This window comes from Cupressus sempervirens, chromosome 10 (assembly GCF_028749045.1).
Source record: "Cupressus sempervirens isolate cs-2001-9-10 chromosome 10, ASM2874904v1, whole genome shotgun sequence".
Taxonomy (NCBI): domain Eukaryota; kingdom Viridiplantae; phylum Streptophyta; class Pinopsida; order Cupressales; family Cupressaceae; genus Cupressus; species Cupressus sempervirens.
Window position 1 is genome coordinate 208,022,200 of NC_143127.1, and position 19,699 is coordinate 208,041,898.

Here is a 19,699-nt window from a genome sequence, read left to right on the forward strand (position 1 = left end):
GAAAAAGATACAAAGATGTAGCTAGAGATAGAGGCATAGAAAGAACTAGAGAGAGGTAAATAGAGCTAAAAAAGGTACTCAAATAAAGATTCAGATAGTTATTCATAAACAATAATGTTATTCTTTTCAACCTACCCTTTCTTCTTTACATATTTTTTAATTATTGATTATCAATATATCTTGACGTACCCATTGTGCCTCAAGGTGCCATTGCTAGTAATAATAAGAAGAAAAAGAGACAATGTAGAGGCTACCGTCTATGGACATTGCCACGTTTTAAGGCATCGAGAGTTTTTTCTTACTTTTTTTTTAATTGGTGCATTTGAACATCTTCGCCTGCTATTCTCAGTTGTATCGTGCCCAATATCATGTTTGACTGAAATCTTGAAATACTGAAGATGTCATCATCCTTCTTTCTCTATGCTGGGTGTTTTCAATTGCTAAGTTGAAGTTGGCACTCCACAGGTAACTCTTGAAGGCTTTTAATTCACTTGAAACTTGTTTTGAAAACAAAGGCATTCATTAAAGACATGCAGGAAAGAGTGTTTGGAGGCTAACCGCTAGCAATGTCGCTGCGGTAGACGGTAACTCGACAGCGCTGCACATTCCAATCTCATTCATAATCACCAAAATGCGATTGGCATTCACTTCTCATCTCTGTCTCAGAGGACGATGTAGAGAGGACCTGTTGGAGGAGACGGTACGTATTCTGCTTACTACACATAATCCTCCCGAAGACCATTCTACCCGTCTGCAATTGTTGGAAACCCAAATTCTCAAGAACGCGCTTTTCCGATTAAATAATGTCCACTCTTTCATGTGCATTTGTTACATGCAAAACTTTTCATAACAATCTTATTTACATGTATGTAAAGTGCGGAAATTTGGTTGCTGCTCGTAAAGTGTTTGACCATATGAAAGAACGAGACAGTTTCTCATGGAATACGATAATTGCAGCGTACAGAAGATGTGGGAATGCTCACGAGTCGGTCACACTGTTTCATCATATGCAAAAAACAGGTGTCCAACCCGATCGATTTACATTTGCCAGCGTACTTCCAGCCTGCGCCAAAATGGGAGCTTTGGAACAGGGTATGTACATTCATAGAAGCGTTAAGGATAGAAGAACTTTGTCAGATGTTGTAGTTGCAACTGCCCTGGTAGACATGTATTCGAAATGTGGAAGGTTAGACAAGGCAGTTGCACTGTTTGACACAATGCCTCAAAGAAATGTGGTCACATGGAATGCCTTGATTGCAGGGTATGCACAAAATGGATTTGTTGAAAAGGCTTTAGAAACTTTCGAGCAAATGAAGCTGGCAGGTGTAAAGCCAGACTTGACATCGTTTATCAGCATCCTCCCTGTATGCGCCAAAATGGGAGATCTGGAACAGGGCATGGACATCCATCGAAGTATGAAAGGTGGAGGGATTTTGTCAAATATTGTAGTTGCAACTGCCTTGGTAGACATGTATGCCAAATGTGGAAACATAGACAAGGCAAGTGAACTGTTTGACAGAATGCCTCAAAAAGACGTGTATATGTGGACTGCAATGATTGCAGGCTACACACAGAATGGATTTGCTGAGAAGGCTTTAAAAACTTTCAAGGAAATGCAATTGGCAGGCGTGAAACCAAACTCCACAACCTTCGCCAGCATCCTCCCTGCCTGTGCGACAATGGGAGAATTAAAACAAGGAGTAGAGATCCATCAAAGCATAATGGAAGGGGGATTTTTGTCACATATTATTGTTGGAAATGCTCTGGTGGACATGTATGCCAAATGTGGAAGTATAGACATTGCATGTGAACTGTTTGACAGAATGCTTGAAAGAGATGTCGTTACATGGACTGCAATGATTGCAGGATATGCACAAAATGGATTTGTGGAAAAGGCTTTAGAAACTTTCAAGCAAATGCAATTGGCTGGCATAAATCCAAATTCCGCAACATTTTCTTGTGTTTTATGTGCATGCAGCCATGCAGGTTTAGTGGATGAGGGCTGTACATACTTCAATCACATGTGTAACCCTTATTGCATTGCTCCGGCAGTTGATCATTATGTATGCATGGTTGACCTTCTTGGGCGTGCTGGCTATCTTGAAGACACCTTGAATTTTATCATCAAAATGCCTGTTAAACCTATGGTGGTTGTTTGGATATGTTTTCTTGGTGCCTGTAAATCACATATGAATGTAGGCTTAGCAGTATTCACAGCAACACTGCTTTTTGATCTGGATCCTAAAAATGATGCTACTTATGTTCTTCTCTCAAATATCTATGCAGAGGTGGGCTGGTGGAATGAGGTTCAAATGGTGAGGAGATTGATGAGAGCTAGAGGAATTAAAAAGATCCCTGGATGTAGTTGGACGTAAGTCTTAAAATGATATATGCTTTTTGTGTAAACAATAGATCCAGACACATTAGATGCATGTAATGTTGGGGAAGTTGACTTTGGAGATGAAGGCAGAAGGGTGCTTGTTGGATTCTAGCCTTTTACTTAATGATGTGGAAGAGAAGGAACGAAAATTATCTGTCACCTCAATGAAAAGTTGGCAATCGCATTTGGTATATTATACACATGCCTAAAACAATTGTTCTGAGTTGTAAAGAACCTCCAAGTACACATTGATTGCCACACTGCATCAAGATTTATCTCAAAGAATCTTGTAAGAAAAAATATTGTAGGAGATGTGAACCACTTCCATCATTTTAAACAAGGGTTGCAGGGCAGCAAAGTTCCTGCCTAAGACCTGGAAGAGCAATCGTGACATTTGATAGAAGTCATGATGATCTAGGGTGCATCGCCATTGTCTATCATGACACTAAATCTCATACAGGATACAACCATTACAGAAAGCAAAGCTGCTAACCTAACTGGTTGTAGTCAAGGAAAAAAGGGTGAGTACTACACATTCTAACAAAAAAATTTCAAATGCACCTTGAAGGGGCCAAAAGGAAGCTAGTGTTTAACTGAATCCTTCTGAAAAGAGAGGTTCCAGCTTCTTCTCCAATGACAGGTTCCAATAACTCAAGAGTTTCTCAAATTTGCTGAATTGATCATCTTTGTACTCAAATCCGATAGTAAATTTCTTTTGCACTCACTTTAAAAATTAATAATCACCCACTTCTGCCTCTTGCATGATGAAACCAATTCCAATCCACACCAGAGAGAAATATGTTCCATCAGAAAGAAAACATTGTGAGGAAGTTTCATTTCCTAATCAACGTGCTCCATCTCTAAGATTTTTGAATATCAGTTATCACATGTTAGACAGGTCCAATGGGTGGGCACAACTACTTCTGGACTGTATTCATCAACCTGGTTTTCGTCTGAATGCTCAAAAATTAAATACCACCATCATATCTGAGAAGTCTTCAATTTGCAGAAATTAATTTGAAATGCAAAATAGTGCTCTCCCAGACACAATGATATCAACAGCAATGGCAGATGAGAAATTAATGCAGAAGGAACATGTGAATTTGATGATAATCTGATTACTCAATTTACCAACAGTGAACAAGCTCTAAAATCTGCGCCATCCAATCATATGCGTACGAAACATCAAGAAAGCCACTGAAGAACAATTCTCAAAAACATCCAAATACTACACACAATCGTAAGCAAGATATTGGTTAGGTAATTTGTATATGTGATGTATAAATATGTCATCAGAGTTGAGGTAACCAGCTAGCTTAGTTATATACCAAAATTTGTACTTCTTACCCTTGAAATGATTCATTTAAGAAAGAAACTAACTAAAACAGAGTAGTGGAAATCAGAGCATTGGGATGGAACGCTAAGGTAAATGTACACCAAGTGATCGAGACTCTCAGGGCGTTGAAGTTGAATAACAGGGCATGGGTAACACGTTAGATTGCAGTTGAATTTGTTCAACAGCTGAAAATTTTCAGTGCAGAGACCATAAAAAATGTCTGGTAAAATTCCATTTCAACTCACCTCATACATGAGAAAAAGACATTTGTGGCACTTTGGGAAGCTGAACAATTTAGAATCCTTTATTTTAGGTACACGCATACTTTAGGTTATTTCCAATACGTCATTTTGGGACGATAGTAGTAATTTTTTGGGTTTTCTTGCAAAAGTTTCCTTAGTTTGATAATGCAAGTGTGAGTGTAATTTGTGAAGTTCTATGCCCCTCTTGTATTGCTGTTGTGGGAAAGAGTGTCCATGTATGCTTTAAGCATTTGGTAATAGATTTCAGATAGCAGCTTGAGTAGTTCAGCACTCACACTTTTGGAGTTTCTACCAAATTGAATTTCTCTGTCAAATTGTTGTTCTTTTTATTTGTGTGTGCTCTTATCTGTAGCACAATTACATTCATAGATTGTGTATCACAGGGAATGTTTTTCAACAGCAAGATCAATAATTAGTTTATATTAAGATTGAGCAACATTTGTTTTAGGGAAATACTTAGTGGAGTATTCATCCCAATCACAAATCAGATTGTTAATAGAGCATTTCTTGTGGATTGTGTGGTTGTTTCTTTGATTCTTTTGCAGGATTACGCCCATAATAAGAGCAACTAGTCCAAGTGGCAAAGAAATTCTATATTCAGTGAACAATCCTTCCTAAACAATATTGAAGCTCATATATCACTGCCAACACAAGGTATAACCCATCATTGCTAACACATAACTTGACACTGTAAGACTAAGTGAAATACAGAATACCCTAGCAGATCATGGTTTCCAACAACTTAAAAGTCTTCTGAGCAACAATCAGGTGAATTCAAATCACAGGCAGTATCGGTGGTTAACTTACCTTCTTGCATAATTTCGTGTAGCAATTCAGGTTGTTGATCTATACTGTTCAAAATCGTTTTTTCATATTTGGAGATTTCATGAAGCGGCATTCGATCACAGAACCCTCTCACAGCAGCATGGGGAACTAGGATTTGTTTTCCAATAGGAGGTCGTGGATATTGCGGTTTTTTCGGAACTTCTGTGAGCCTAGCAACACAAGGATAGCTGGCGTTAGCATTACCATGATGTAGAGTTTTACAAAACAATTAGCAACAAGAGCATTCTACAGCTAGGGTTTTCTCACAATCCCAAAGTCTACCTGCTCCAGTTAACATGCTTCTTTGATCTTCGTTCTTCAATTAATGTTATGCTTCTTTGTGAAGCTTCAAAATACAAGCACAATGCATCTCCTAAAACCCAAAAGACTCGAATTAGCCAAGTGTTTCAAAGGATTGCGTTACAATTCTAAGATTACAATGCTTTCCAGGCACTACAGCCACAAATGCAACATTCAACCAGATGTGATCTAGGGTTTAAAGATAATCTTGGATGTCAAACCTGCTCACTTAGATATCAGCTGTGTCAAGAAAACAATGAATTAACTTCAACTCAACTCAAATTAAAGTCAAAGAAATGCCTTCAAGATCTAGATTCAAGCATTGAACTTTTGATTTCTAAATCTTCTTGGGTTAAGGAAGATATATCAATTGCATGTCAAGAAAGAGAATTCACAGATATGTTATGATCTCTTAACACACAGTGAGAAGATCCAACACTGTCAACCAATACAAGCTCTTTCAAACCAAAGCTTCAAATGCAGAGATGTGAGATCCCACTATACTCTTGCAAAAAGATGGAATTCCTGCACACCATAACTATAACTGACCATTAGAACATCAAATCTTGTGCGTTAGATTTTGGTGTATATTTTTATCATTTTGTGGCTTGCTAGTGTGTGCAGTATATCTGTTTACCAAAATACTGAGTCCTCAGAGCAGAGAACCACAAATCACGGTGATTCATTCGATTCGTGTGGTTTGATTTAGCTTGGGACATTTTTTCCCACGCTGGTGAATCGGATCACCGATTTTTTGCCTGTGAATCACCATGAATCAGTGCGAAAAATTGGGCAGCCCAATTTGGCGACTAAAAAACATAAAAAAAATACAACTTTTTTTAATGTTCCCTTTTAAACATTTCTCTTTCTTATAACCCTCAAATGCCTTTTTGTTGACTATGACAAAAAGTGAGGAAAAGTAAGAGATAGACTTGAGCTAGAGCAAATAGACTTGTTTTTTCATTTTGTTTATAGATAGACATATGTTTCATGAATCTTCATAATACATACATTTATGATTTGATGTCCTCGGTTTTACGGACCTTTATCTTACATACATTTATGATTTGACAACATTATAATTTATGTATCTATGTCATATGATCCTATGTTTTCTATTTACTTCAGCTACAAATTACAATTTACATTTTATTTATGTGGTGGATTTGTCATTTATCTTCTTTGTTTATGTATGTTAGCTTTTATTTGATGAAGTTATTGTGTTTTAAGTAATATTGAATAAAGGGTGCATGAAATAAGTTTTAAATCATTAAAATCTCTAAATTTCAAGAGTTTTAACTTTTTTCACTTTGCCGATTCATAGCCAATTCTGAGTTTTGGTTCTTTGCCTTAGAGAATTTGTTGTGTCATTTCATGAATTATTTGTGAGTGAATGCATGAGGCACATAACTTGAGTGATGTGAGATTCAATAGTATTTTAGGTTGCTTTGATATTATGCTTCTCTTTTAATATTTAATAGGTATAAACTTTGGGATCCTTAGCTTGGATTTCTGGACATTAGTTACAGAAATGTATGGCTTGATTGGATAAACATAAAATTTGACAGTGGATATTATCTTTGTGAATAACATTTTAATGGGAGTTTTAGATTTTGTACCAATTGAGAGCTGCATAGATTTCCTTTGTCTGTCTAAACTCTGGTTCCTACTTTATAAACATGCATTGGAAAAAAAATGTTCTTATTAGTTTATTGTCTTCAGGTAATTCCATTGTTCATACAGAAGGGTCCCTGCTTCTCCCATGGTCCATCAGGCTAAAAATTGCTTTGGCTGCAGCATATGGTCCGGCATTTCTTCAGAGGGGCTGAAAGACCAGAAGTTTATTGAGATTTTGAAACATCAAATATCTTGTTCGATTTGGTTAGTATCTAAACTTCATTTATTACATGGTTCAGTATTGGGTATCTGATTCATGTTAATAAAAGGTGATTGCTTGAGGCAGGAATATAATGCCTGCCAGATTTTGGACTCGTGAAAGATGAACCCAAGGAAGATGACACTCATGTTTCAACTTGAGTTATGAGAACATATGATTATGGTGCGACAGAGTATGTGTATGTTATGAATGTTAAACATTCTATAAAGATTAAAACCAGTGGCAATAACATCTTTGCTAGGAGACTTTAAATTTGATACTGCGGCTAAGGTTACTGTCTTGTGTTTAAGGGAGACTGTAGCGAATTTCAGTAGTTTGCTAAGGCAATGCCAAGTTTAGTTTGACATTGAACCTATATCCAGGTTTCAGGACATCTGACACGATGACTAAATTTCTGAATGTGCATGTATGAAAAAACATTATTACTTGCAATGCTGTATGACAAAACATTATTGCTTGCAATGCTGCTTTAAATAAAGTGCAATGTTCTCTTTGCTGAATTCTACCCTAGTATATTTTTACATTAGACCTTCTCCCTGAAATCTAATGTACTTTATTGTTACATTGATCAATGTATTTAGTATAAAGCTACAAACAGAAGTTGCGCAGACTATAAGCCTAGTGAATAAGGTTCTAAAACTGGATTTGGCCTCAGGATCTGAAGGAATGTGTCCATAAACAACCATAAATAAATCAAGAAATGGAAATTATTGTGGTGAGGTGAAGGAAACTAAGTGCAGTAGCATAGAAGAATGGTGGTAAGGTGAAGGAGGAACTTGATGCTTGTAAACCAGCTGCCGTGTCTTGTGCTCAACTGGTTTCATCCTCAAACAGTAAAATAATCTGCAAAGGAAAAATAAATAACCAGTAGCAGAAAGACAAGTAAATTGTGATCCCTTGACCAATGAATAGCTAAGACATTGGACGCGGGGAGCCTAGTTTGGCTTTGGAGACTGTCTTATATTCAATCCTTATGTTTAAACTTCACGCTGCACTGCACAGTTCTCATTGAGAAGGACAGCTATGTACATTATCTGCTCCCATATACCATTCACATGTAGGACACCCTGTCTTTGAAACCCTACAACTCAGGAGAAATATTGTAAAACTTGCATCGTTGCAACACCTAATGCAAAAAGAAGACATTCCTACCAGGCTAATAACTGCATTTTTATTGCTTACAATCTGCCACCAAATCTCAGTATTCATGCATTCTCTTGCCTCATACTGCTAAAAACAAACCTAATAATCTGCAGAGACCAATTGAACCCCAATCCAAGAGCAGCAAAATATATTCAATACAATAAAGAATGTGCCAGCTTAATCCTTACATCTTAAGAGCAAAAGCCAATCCAATAAAAAACATGATTAGTGATTGGTCTGTTAAACGTTAATTATGTGGAAGTTCTCCACTATAATACTAGACATGAACTATGAGGAGGGTGTCCTTGTGGAGATCACTGGTAATGCTAAACGGAACAAATGGAAAAATAGACTTGTACTACAATATCGTGTCCCATGTTAAGCTGCAGTAATACTGAAGTTAGAAGATCTAATTTTCAGAAAGTTTGTTTTGTTATGTTTTCGGTATTTGGTAATGTAGACCATGTTGTTGGTGTTAGTGTTTTAAAACTACCAAGCAACAAAATACTTGATACCAGGATACAGAACCTAAGGGTTAGCAACTTCTCGTGTTTAACTAAACATCTCCTCAGAGTTGGACCAACTTCAACAGAATCACAAGAATTCTCTACACTTGAAGCTCTACAGGGCTTAGGCAAGTGCACCTTAGGGATGAAATGACTGGATATTTGATACTTGCTTTACACTTTACTCACTGATATTCTTTTTTCATATCTATCCCTTATAGCAGACAATGGTCACAATTCTTCTTGATTTTGCAAATAATTCTAAAGCAGCTAACTATAACATACAAAGAACTATTGCAAACAAGTGTTGACCAACAACTAAACTTCTCATACCTGAAAGTAAAGATTGATTTGATTCAAATTTATGCTTTGTGCAACCATATGAATTCTTCAATATGCACCTGAACTGATGATCAGTGCCTTATCCATTGCTATACAGAGTCTACCCAACAAAATTTGGACCTAATTAATTGCATTACAATTAATTCCATCGACAATTAACCCTAAACCCATTCATATGAATATCCTTCTTATATGACTGGAAATCCTATCAATTCATTGAAACATTTACTTAATTCCTTGAATTAAAAGCAACAACAAATTGATATAAAACCTATCCTAGTTGCATTAAATTGTATGAACCTTGTTCATTCAATCTCAACATAATGAGTATATATAAAAATGGAGATAGAACTTAGAGAAAATAGATATGGCAAAATTTTCCTTTGTACTAATTTTCCTTGAAAATAATACATTTATTGGTATAACTCAGAATAACTAAAAAAATAGACAACTAGATCCTTCAAATCAATGTATTCTCAGATTTGTAAAAATGAATACATCACAAAAATTGACACCAAGCTAATTGGACCAATTGCAAAATATCATTAGATTGAAAAACTACACAGACTTCGGACCCTTCTCTAGCCTTGGGATCTCATTTATATAGTATGAGATGCAACAAGCTACAGGCTTAGAGGAAAAAGGACAGTTGTCCTTAAAACTTACAAAAAACCAAAACCATCATTGTCACAAAAAGACAAAAAACTTTGTGTTCATTTGCACTCTACAACATAATGTCTTTATCATTGATCTTTTTGTGGTGGGACCATTTCTGTTGTAGCTTCTTCTTGTTGTGAGGCTTCATTTGATGATTAGTCCATTTGTATTTGTTGCCCTTCCAACTATGGGACTATCTGATTTGCACATAATGTATCAGGTTTTGATATTTGAAATTGATTACAACTCATTGCTCTCCCTCCAACTCATTAGATTGAACTGACATGTCCACAATTACAATTGGTTGTTCTTTTGTCAGACCACCAGTTTGAGTAGCCATGTTGCTTGTTATAGTTAGTTGTTCCCCTTTTCTTTCTTTAGATGCATCAATCATTTGTACTTCATCTTCATCCACATCCTTTTCCTCAACCTCTTCTCGTAACAACTGCTCTTCTTGAACATATTCTACCATCCACTTGTTAAAAGGTGCATCATCTAGCCAATTGAAATTCAATATCTTTTGTTGTTTTTTCAGGATCTCTTCTCCTATTTTCTCTATCTCAACAAAATTCCTTTTGAAAGAATCAAAAAATATTTGAACCTGCACAACTTCCTCTGCTATCTTGGCAAACCATATGAAATCCTTTTCATTTATCACTTTATTTAGCTTAATGCTCATCAACTCATTTAATTCTTTAGCTCATTCTTCTTTATCCTTTAATTTACCTATGCCCTTGAGTGCATGAGGAAAGAGGCCAAAATTTTTACCAAGGTATTTTGAAATACAATTATTAATTCTCCTCTGCATCATATTCCTCCTATTATCAAAATCAGAAAGGCCATTAGTCATATCAAATGTTTTCTCTATCTGCTCACAAGAAAGAGTAATAATTGAACAACATAAAATAGTAACATCATTGTCCTTATGGATCCATTTGTTTACAATTGGCCTTAAAGATGCCTAATTATTTGTCAATTCATTCCATATTTCCACTGATTTTGACAATTTCAAATAAAAAGTGGGCCACTCTGCCATGTCTACTAGATACAAGATTTTATCTCTTATTCTATTTTGATGTTTAATACCCAATTCCACATGCATTGCCCATAATTTAGTATTTTCTTCTTCAATCTCTTCGGCTGTATATAATTGGGGTTCATGTGGAGTACTTGGGATTTCTATAATTGGAAGTGTATTGAAAGGTGGTATTGTGGGACGAGGAGGATATGTAATCCTAGGTTTGCTAGATTGTCCTCTGTATCCTATCATTTTATTTTCAAACTCAATCCTTTTCTGGACTTCCTTATTATAGGCATCTAGGACTTGTTCATATTTTTCCTACAACTCTGGTTTATATCTTTTCTCTTTCTTAGTAGTGGCTAAAGTGAGAGTAGCTATTTCAAAATTTAACTATGTCGCCTCTTCATTAGGAGTATCCTCTACTCTCTTGACAATCAAATTTCCCATCAATTTAGAGTCACTAGTTTGAGAGTAGCTAGCTTTGGATCCTCTTTTTAGAGACCAAATGACTAAGGCAGCATGACCCTCACTAAATTTAGCACCACTGAGTGCCTTTTTCTTCTTCTCATCGGTACTCAATTTCTTGGTAACCATATTGAATACCATTCAATGTCCCAATTTGGCAAGAGTAGAACTCTAGATGATCTAATCATTCTTCTTCCTTCTTCAAGAGTTAGATTACTAACTTCTTGCATCATTTATGCCTTTATCTCATCTTGTGTAATTGAATCCTCCTTTTTCAACTACTCAACTTTCCTTTTGCTACATCTTTCTTCAAAGTTCTCAATATTTGTCCTCCAGGAAAATTGGTAAAAAGCTCCTGATTTGACAAAGGTGTCATCTGATAAGAACTCATGGCTAGCCTACTCCACTACAGGATCTAACTCCCTCCCTTTGAAATCAATAACAGTTAATTCAAGGCTAGGCATAGGAGCTTCTTAGGGATTTCCTTCTTCTAATTTTGCAGTAGTAATGAACACTCCGCCTTGGGATCTGAGCTATTCAATTTTCTCTCCAGTAAGTTTTTCCTCTCCTATATGCAAGGGAGATTGAGATGGAGTGTAATCTCCTCCTTGCAACACATGCCTCTCTTGTATTTTCTACCTCTTAGGCATTGGCTCTTCAAGCCTTTCTTCTAGTTGAAGCCCTCTTGTCAAAACAATGTTGGTTGACCCAACCATGTCCTTTCCCTTGGCAATCATTTGCTTCCTAGTTCTGATTATGCTATAAATAGTTTTCTTTTGGATAATCAATTGTCTCGAACCTACTGTAGGAGTAAAAGCTGATTTCTTCATTACCTCCCTTGCTCTATCAGGATAATCACTGATAAGAAGGGCCTTCTTTTCATTCATTGTATCCATGATCTCTGCAAAGCTTATCATTAACTTGTTTACTTTTTCAGTTGATGTCTTGGCATCCTTTAATAGACTATAGTCTTTTTCAAAATAGTTAAGGAATTCCAACACCCTAGAATAAACTCTCCATTTTTCTTTCTTGATTTCTTGTTCCTAGAGGGAAAATTCATTCCTTACTATATCCTCTAGGAAATAGAATTCATGTTTACGAGCACTGGTCTTAGCCATTTTTCTAAAAACTTCAAAAAATCCCTCACTACCATTGAATCTAAGATGAGATATTGCCATCTTATATGGGCTTAACACTTTATATAGAAATAACCAACCACCTTTTGTAATTATGAATTGATGAACCACAATGCAAGATGGGAAAATAGAGCCCCTTGACCTACCAATTAATTCTGCTTCTTCCAAACCACCTATTTGCCATAGAATTTCAGCTAGCCCTACCTTAAGAGGTACTTGATAGGGTGGCACATGTGGAGCTCCCTGGAATCCATACACTCTAAAAACTGTAGATAATGGATATGGTATAATGTCTGCCTAATTATGGGAGACTTTCAAATTATTAGGGCTATCCATGGACCTAATGAAATCCAACAGTACATTGGGTATTCTAGGGTTATCTTTCAACAAAAGGTTTCTCAACCTGGATGCAAAATACCTATCAAATCTTACAAAATTGGCCTACTCTGCATCCCAAGTCATGTCTATGCTCCATAATTGAATTGGCAGAGATTCTCGATCATGCTATCTTATCAATAACATTTCCTTCTCAAAAGATTGAACTCCTTCAAATAGAAACATGTGCATCAACAAAGAGTAAAAACCAAAAGTTTTCTAAATTTTTCCTTTTCCAATCCCTATTAAACCCACACGAATTTCCTTAGCTAGAAAATATGTGAAATCAAAAATAATATGAACTCCAAAGGAAGAAAATTGCACCATCATATACATGAATTTTATTGGCATAATTTCTTGTTCATCTTCACTAAAAACCCTACACAAAGACACATATATATCTATGGCTCTGGAATTGAAAAAATACTTTTAAAAAGGTTCCTTGGTCGCGGTTGTGACAAAGGTCATATTTCCAATTGCGGCCAAATGTCTTCTTTGTCCCCTACCTAATCTAATCCTTGCAAGACAAGTATTCCTTCTCCAAACCCTAAAAGTCAATAACCTCATGATATTCCAGTAGTGGGATCCATTCCAAAGACTCCTTGGATTTCTTCAATAGTGATCTTTATCAAACATTCCCCATTGGTTCCTCTTACCATTCGAGTTATTGGATCATAGCTTCAGGATATAGCAGTGAGGAGGTCTGAGTCCATAAAAACTCTAGGGACTACCAGTTTACCTAAAATTTCATACATTACCATGAGGTGCAAATAATTTTCTTTCATAAAACCATTTCTTGAACAACTGTAGCCTAGTTTTAGATGTCATCGCATCTCAGGTCCAATTTCCCCTATCATATAAACCATTTGCGACTTTTAACCTAGGGTTTACAGGGACCAACTTCTTTATTTGTGTAGCATCATTGGTAGATTCATTCAGTTGTTCCAGAAAAGCATCATGGATATTTCTACTAGCATAATCAATTTTTCCTGGAGAAAGCCTTCTTTGGAGGCATTATGAATGACAATTAGAGGATATCAGAATTCTTATTTGCAAGCAAAAGAAATACTTACTTGGCTTTCTCACTTCTTCTCTGATCACTGCAATGGATTTTTTGATACAAGTAAGCCCATGACTCAACAAGGCACATTAACAAATTTTTCACAGATACCACGCTCCAAATTTTCAACAATCTCTTTGCAGAATAAAACTTTTAATTTTTTTTGTTACAATCTTTGTATCAATTCACACGAGAAGCTTTTAACTCTCATAAATGTGTTGTGGAAAACAAGGTGGCATTCTATTTGAATTTTGAAAAGGGTTGTCGATTCACAAAAATCTGACAATCAGGAAATAAAGCACATGTTGATTCAACTTCAAATCCTCTAACTTGGTAGTCAAGCCAATTGAATCTTGACACAGATTTCTTGTGACCTTGTTGGCACCTTCCATGTTGCTATTACATGTCATAAGATATGAGTCGATCTGTCATTATGCCGTTATGGTTAAAGGTCGAGTAGTTTTCACTAGCGACATAGCGACATCCATCAATCTTTCATGCATTTGATGATCAAGGATAATACTGCAATCTTTACTGGAAAGTGAGCCACCCATGCCATGTGTCAGTTTGTCGCTATGTCGCTATCTTTAAAAATCTTGCAACTTTGGTTAGCGACATAGCAACAAGCCTCAATTAATCTTCAATCTAGTGGCAGACACAAAAACCATGTTATAAACTATGCCAGACCCATTGGGATATGTGTTGCTTCGTCACTATCTCACCATGAGTATTCATCATGCAACTTTTTCTAGCAACAAAGAGACAACCACTGATCCTTGAAAGATCAAACGGCTAAAACCAAACATAAATTCTCCTTATGTTTATCCCTGTTGCAAATATGAATTTGACAGTTGGAGCATTATTTTGATTGAAACCTTTGGCAACTCCTTGTATGGGCTCACCCTACCACTTTCCACATGTCAACCCCTCGCTATGTCACCATGATTAATAACCTTGCAACTCTACATAATGACAAAGCGACAGTCATAGATTCACCTTAAGATCAATGGTGGACAAAGATATGTTAAGAATTTGGCCCACTTCACAAAGCAATAAATAAAAAATGGATATATGTCACCTTGTCTGACAACCCTACCAACCGCAAAGGAAAATGGCCCTCCATGACACATGTTCTCCTGTTGTTATGTCACTATAGTTAAATTTCTAACAACTTTTGTTAGCGACATAACGATGTTCATCAATCTTTCATGCATTTGACGACGATGAACTTGTTCTAAAACTTTACCACCATTGAGTCTTGCGGATAGGTGTCACTTCATCGCCATGTCACTATAGTTAAATCATCCTTATCTTGTCAAAGCAACATAATGACGATCCTTCATCTTAAGGAAGATCAAGGGCTATCATGATCTAGTTATTACTTAAGAAAAAAATGTAACCCATGTAAAGTTAAAAGATTATAATAGAATCTTGGATTATATTTACGAATTGAGACTTTGGATAGGGTAAAGTAACATGACAAAAATTAAAAGGGGAAGCGGGAAAGACCTTATAAAAAGAAGGTTTTTAAAAGTTTTTTCTAGAAATTCCCACACATTTCTTTAAAATGCAAACCATAATTTGGTTTAGGAACTTAATGGACAACCAACATTAGAATAATGCAAATTAGGAATTTTTTCTAATCTAGGGAAAACATCAATTTGAAAACACATAACCCCTAATTTTGATAAGTAATTGGATTTTTCACTGTGATTTTTAGAAATTTTTAGAAGGTGAAAAATCAAGCCAACAATTGGCTTCATAAAATTTGATGTATAATTTTATATAGAGCAATGGAGATCACTACTTATATACATAGTTCGACTAGTTGTCAAAGATTTGTCTTATTAACATGAGTAGTTTATTGAAATGCTTTTATAAAAACTGTATTCATGAGTATTGAATTGATTTCATGAAACTATATATGTATGAAGTGAAAAGTTGGAGGTGAAAGGTTTAAAAACAAAAGGTGAGAAGTATTTCAGACAAATGGAATGATGTTTGACCCATTTGAAATGAGAGGAAATAGCTTGCAGTTACCCTTGGCATTTTGAAAGAATGCACCATCAATTGTTCTCTTTCCATTATCCACATTGCTTACCCTGTCTACAATAGTAAACACTTGAATAATGCAAAGCCCTATACAACACAAATACCATTTTCTCTTTGTGTGTAGGTATAGGTATAAGAACATTAATACATTTCATTCACTCCCCTATTAGATTAAGCATTTTGAATCATTATTTTGTACTTTTCTCCCTTTTGATTTGGTACTATCCCATGCCCAACTTTGTTATTGTTTTTGGGTAGATGAGTTATTTTTATGCTGATCTAATTTTAGAAGGGAGTTTTGCAAAGAAATATTACATAATCTTGTTGCAGCTTTGAGATGGAAAGAACATCAAGTAGAATAGAGATGGAAAAATTTAACGGCAACAATTTTAGGTTGTGGAAACTCAAAATGGGGGATATACTTGTGGGTAGAGATCTATAGGTTGCATTTTTTTGGAATAAAACATGAAACTACAGTGAAATTTGTATGTGATACAAGAAATAAGAAAGCCAAGGGTTAATAAGGCTGGGTGTAGTTGACAATGTGCTTATAGATGTCCAAAAACCTACAATTTAGCTCTATAGAAGCTTAATGATATTTATCAAGGGAAATCATTGGTACAAATAAGTTCATCTTGCAAAAAATTTATTCTCCAAAGATGGAGGAAGGAGGATCCATTGTAGATAACATGAATGTGTTCAATATGGAGGTCACTCGACTAGGTTCATTCAACATCATGATAGATAAACAAGACATAGGTATGATTCTTTATTCTAATTTGAAGAGATGTAGTGAAAATCACCCAAGATGACTAAGGAAGCCCTAGTTGCTTATGATAGAATGATGGAGAAAGACAAGAAGGGAAATTCAAAATCTCTAGGTTGATCTAAGTCTTGTGGTAGAAATTTCAAGGTTAAATATGTTAGAGTAAAAGGTTTATTATCTTTTACTTACTCTTAAGATTTCACTATTGGAGTATTGACTTTTATCTCTTCATGAATGTGACATTTAATATTTGTTTCCTTTTATTAAATGTCACATTATCTCTTTAGGGTTTCCTTTTTGAGAATGGTTGATCTCCTTTTATAAAGATTGATCCCCTTGTATTTTGTAACACTTTTGATTCATTATTTTCTATGTTGAATATATTTTCATCTTTGAGAGCCACTCTTCTCTCCTTGCTTCTCTCTTTCCTTGTAATAGGTTATTTGCTTGCAGGTGATCATTGTGGATTCTGTGAAGTTGGGTCTTGCATCATTTTTACACCAATTTCTACATGGTATTAGAGCATTCCTACAACTTGTTGTTCATGTTTGGAGTTTTCAATTTATCTTTGAAGCTTTCGGATAGAAGGGTTTTAGATACCCTTTTTTTGGGATTTGAAGGGGTGTTATTTTTTGGTGCACTTTGAGTTCAAATGGACCTCAACATTGGATTCAAAGAGCCTAAAAAACCCCATTTTTATATAAAGTTTGTCCATTTTGGACAAAGTTACTATTGGAGGCATTTTTTTTGCATCGTTTTATGTGTTTTCATGGATCTAGGGGGTCAAAATTTTGGAGCACTTAGAGCCCAAATGGACCTTACCGTAGGACTTAAAGTGCCAAAAAATCTCCATTTCCTTATAAAATATGTTCCATTTGGACATCGTTGGTTTCTAGATGCTCAAGCACACCATACAAGACACGGGCAAATTTTTTATTTAAAAAAAGCCTCTTGCATGTTGCCACATGTCACCACATGGAAGCATGTGATTGGCCTTGTAGAGCCACCAACGCTAGTGGCCCCACTGACAGGGTCGTTGGCTAACTACTAGGCCCCAACTGCCACCAACAACCTCATCACCACTATCGCTAATCGACAAGCAGTGGCCCACCACCACTGACTGTTGCCCAACATCTACGGCCCCTCCACCATTGACAGTGTTGTTGCTTGTGGCCACCTTTGTTAGATTATGGTGACTGATCAGGAAAGATTTTTGGTACGATTCACCATTCGTAGAAATTTTTTTGGTAGTATTCACCATTCATAGATTCGCCACTAAAGTTATGGCCAACACATGGCCGACATGTTATAACCCTAAAGCGATTTAATACTTGTATAAAAGGGCTTAGGGTTGGGTATTTTTCCATTATGTTGTGATGCAAAATTGGTTCTTGCGGTGGTATTGAGCTGTAAAGGATTACGGATTGTAATCAGGTTGTAATCACTGGATTGTAATAAGATCGGACTTGTTGTTTGGTGGATGTAGCCCAGGGATTGGGTGAACCACGTTAAATCTTGGTGCCTTGTGTTCATTTCTGTCTGATCTATTATTTTCTGTTATTGGTTATATTTGCATGTAGTTTTTATTTCTGCCTGTGGTTTATCCTAACAAGTGGTATCAAAGCGAGGTTGTCTTTCAGTTATCCTTTACAAGAAATTCTCACGGTTAAGTGGGAGTCTCACGGTTGAGTGGGAGCGATGGCAGATGAGGGTAAGTTGAGGGTTGATAGGTTTAATGGGTAGAACTTCCAATTATGGAAGATGCAAATGGAAGACTATCTATATCAGAAGGATTTATGGAAGCCATTGGAAGGCAAAGCCAAGAATCAAGGAACTATGTCAGAGGCTGAATGGGATCTTTTGGACAGAAAGGCACTCGGAAGCATTCGGTTATGCTTGGCACCATCGGTGGCATTTAATATTACAAAAGCAAAGACGACAGAAGATTTGATGAAAACCCTAGTGAAACTATATGAAAAGCCCTCCGCTTCAAACAAGGTATTTCTCATGAAGCATTTATTTAATATGAAAATGGTAGAAGATGGATCTGTTGCAAATCATTTAAATGAGTTTAATACTATTACTAGTCAGTTATCTTTTGTGGGTATCAATTTTGATGAAGAAATTAGGGCTCTCTTGATTTTGTGTTCTTTGCCTGAAAGCTGGAATGGCTTGGTAATGGCAGTGAGTAATTCTGTTCTTGGATCTAGTACCCTAAAATATGATGATGTGATCAATGTTGTTTTGAGTGAAGAAACTCGTAGAAAATCCTCAGGTGGATCTACATCAGGAAGTGCTTTGAATGCACAAAGCAGGGGCAGAACGACTGAAAGAGGAAGTAACTCTAGAAATCGTGGGAAATCAAGAGGAAAGTCAAAGGGGAGGAGGTCTCAATCGAGAGGACCAAATGATTGCTGGTACTATGGGAAACTAGGGCACAAAAAGAAAGATTGCTGGAATCGAAAGAAAAATGAAGGAGATAAATCAAATGGAGACAAGGAGGCAAATTTGGTAAGTAACAAATCCGAAGAGGATGCTTTGCTTCTGTCTCTAGAGAGTGTTGATGATTCATGGGTTTTAGATTCTGGTGCTTCATTTCATGCTACACCTCATAGAGGTTATTTCATTGATTATGTCCAAGGGGATTTTGGGTTTCTTTATTTGGGGGATAATGAACCCTGTCAAATTGTTGGAAAGGGAAAAATTAAGATTAAGTTACAGAATGGGAATCATTGGCTACTACATGAGGTAAGACATGTTCCAAAACTAAGAAGGAATTTAATTTTAGCAGGGCAACTCGGTGATGAGGGTTGTGTAGTTACTTTTAATGATAAAAATTGGAAGGTTTAAAAAGGTTCCCTTGTAGTAGCAAAAGGTGTGAAAGTAGGCACCTTATATCTTTGTACATGTCATATTGTTCCTTCTACTTTGATTGTTTCAGAGAAAAATGAATGTTCAGGAACAATTGCTGCAGTTGAGAAGGGAGAACAAATAGCTGCTGTAGATTCTAATACAGCGCTATGGCACAACAGACTTGGGCACATGAGTGAGAAAGGTATGAAAGTACTTCATTCAAAGAAAGTTTTACCAGGTCTGAAATGTGTTAATATGGATTTCTATGAAAGTTGTGTGTATGGAAAACAAAAGAGAGTGAGTTTTGTAAAGACTTGGAAGG

General features: G+C 36.1%; 1 long non-coding RNA gene and 1 pseudogene across 3 annotated transcripts in view; both read left to right on the top strand.

Moving 5' to 3' along the window:
• Positions 1–220: 220 nt before the first annotated feature.
• LOC149533360 (pentatricopeptide repeat-containing protein At3g26782, mitochondrial-like) overlaps positions 221–19,699 on the top strand; it is a 73,261-nt pseudogene continuing 53,782 nt past the window's right edge. Inside the window, exon 1 of the transcript XR_016356988.1 lies at positions 221–1,929. The product of XR_016356988.1 is annotated as a pentatricopeptide repeat-containing protein At3g26782, mitochondrial-like (transcript). The remainder of the gene's footprint in view (positions 1,930–19,699) is intronic.
• Positions 2,379–7,501, top strand: LOC149533361 (uncharacterized). 2 transcript variants are annotated; one of them, XR_016356986.1, is made up of 3 exons: positions 2,379–2,901; positions 6,827–6,985; positions 7,068–7,501. It is a non-coding gene; the product is annotated as an uncharacterized LOC149533361 (long non-coding RNA). The 2 variants fall into 2 exon arrangements; XR_016356987.1 differs by lacking the exon at positions 2,379–2,901 and adding an exon at positions 4,381–4,633.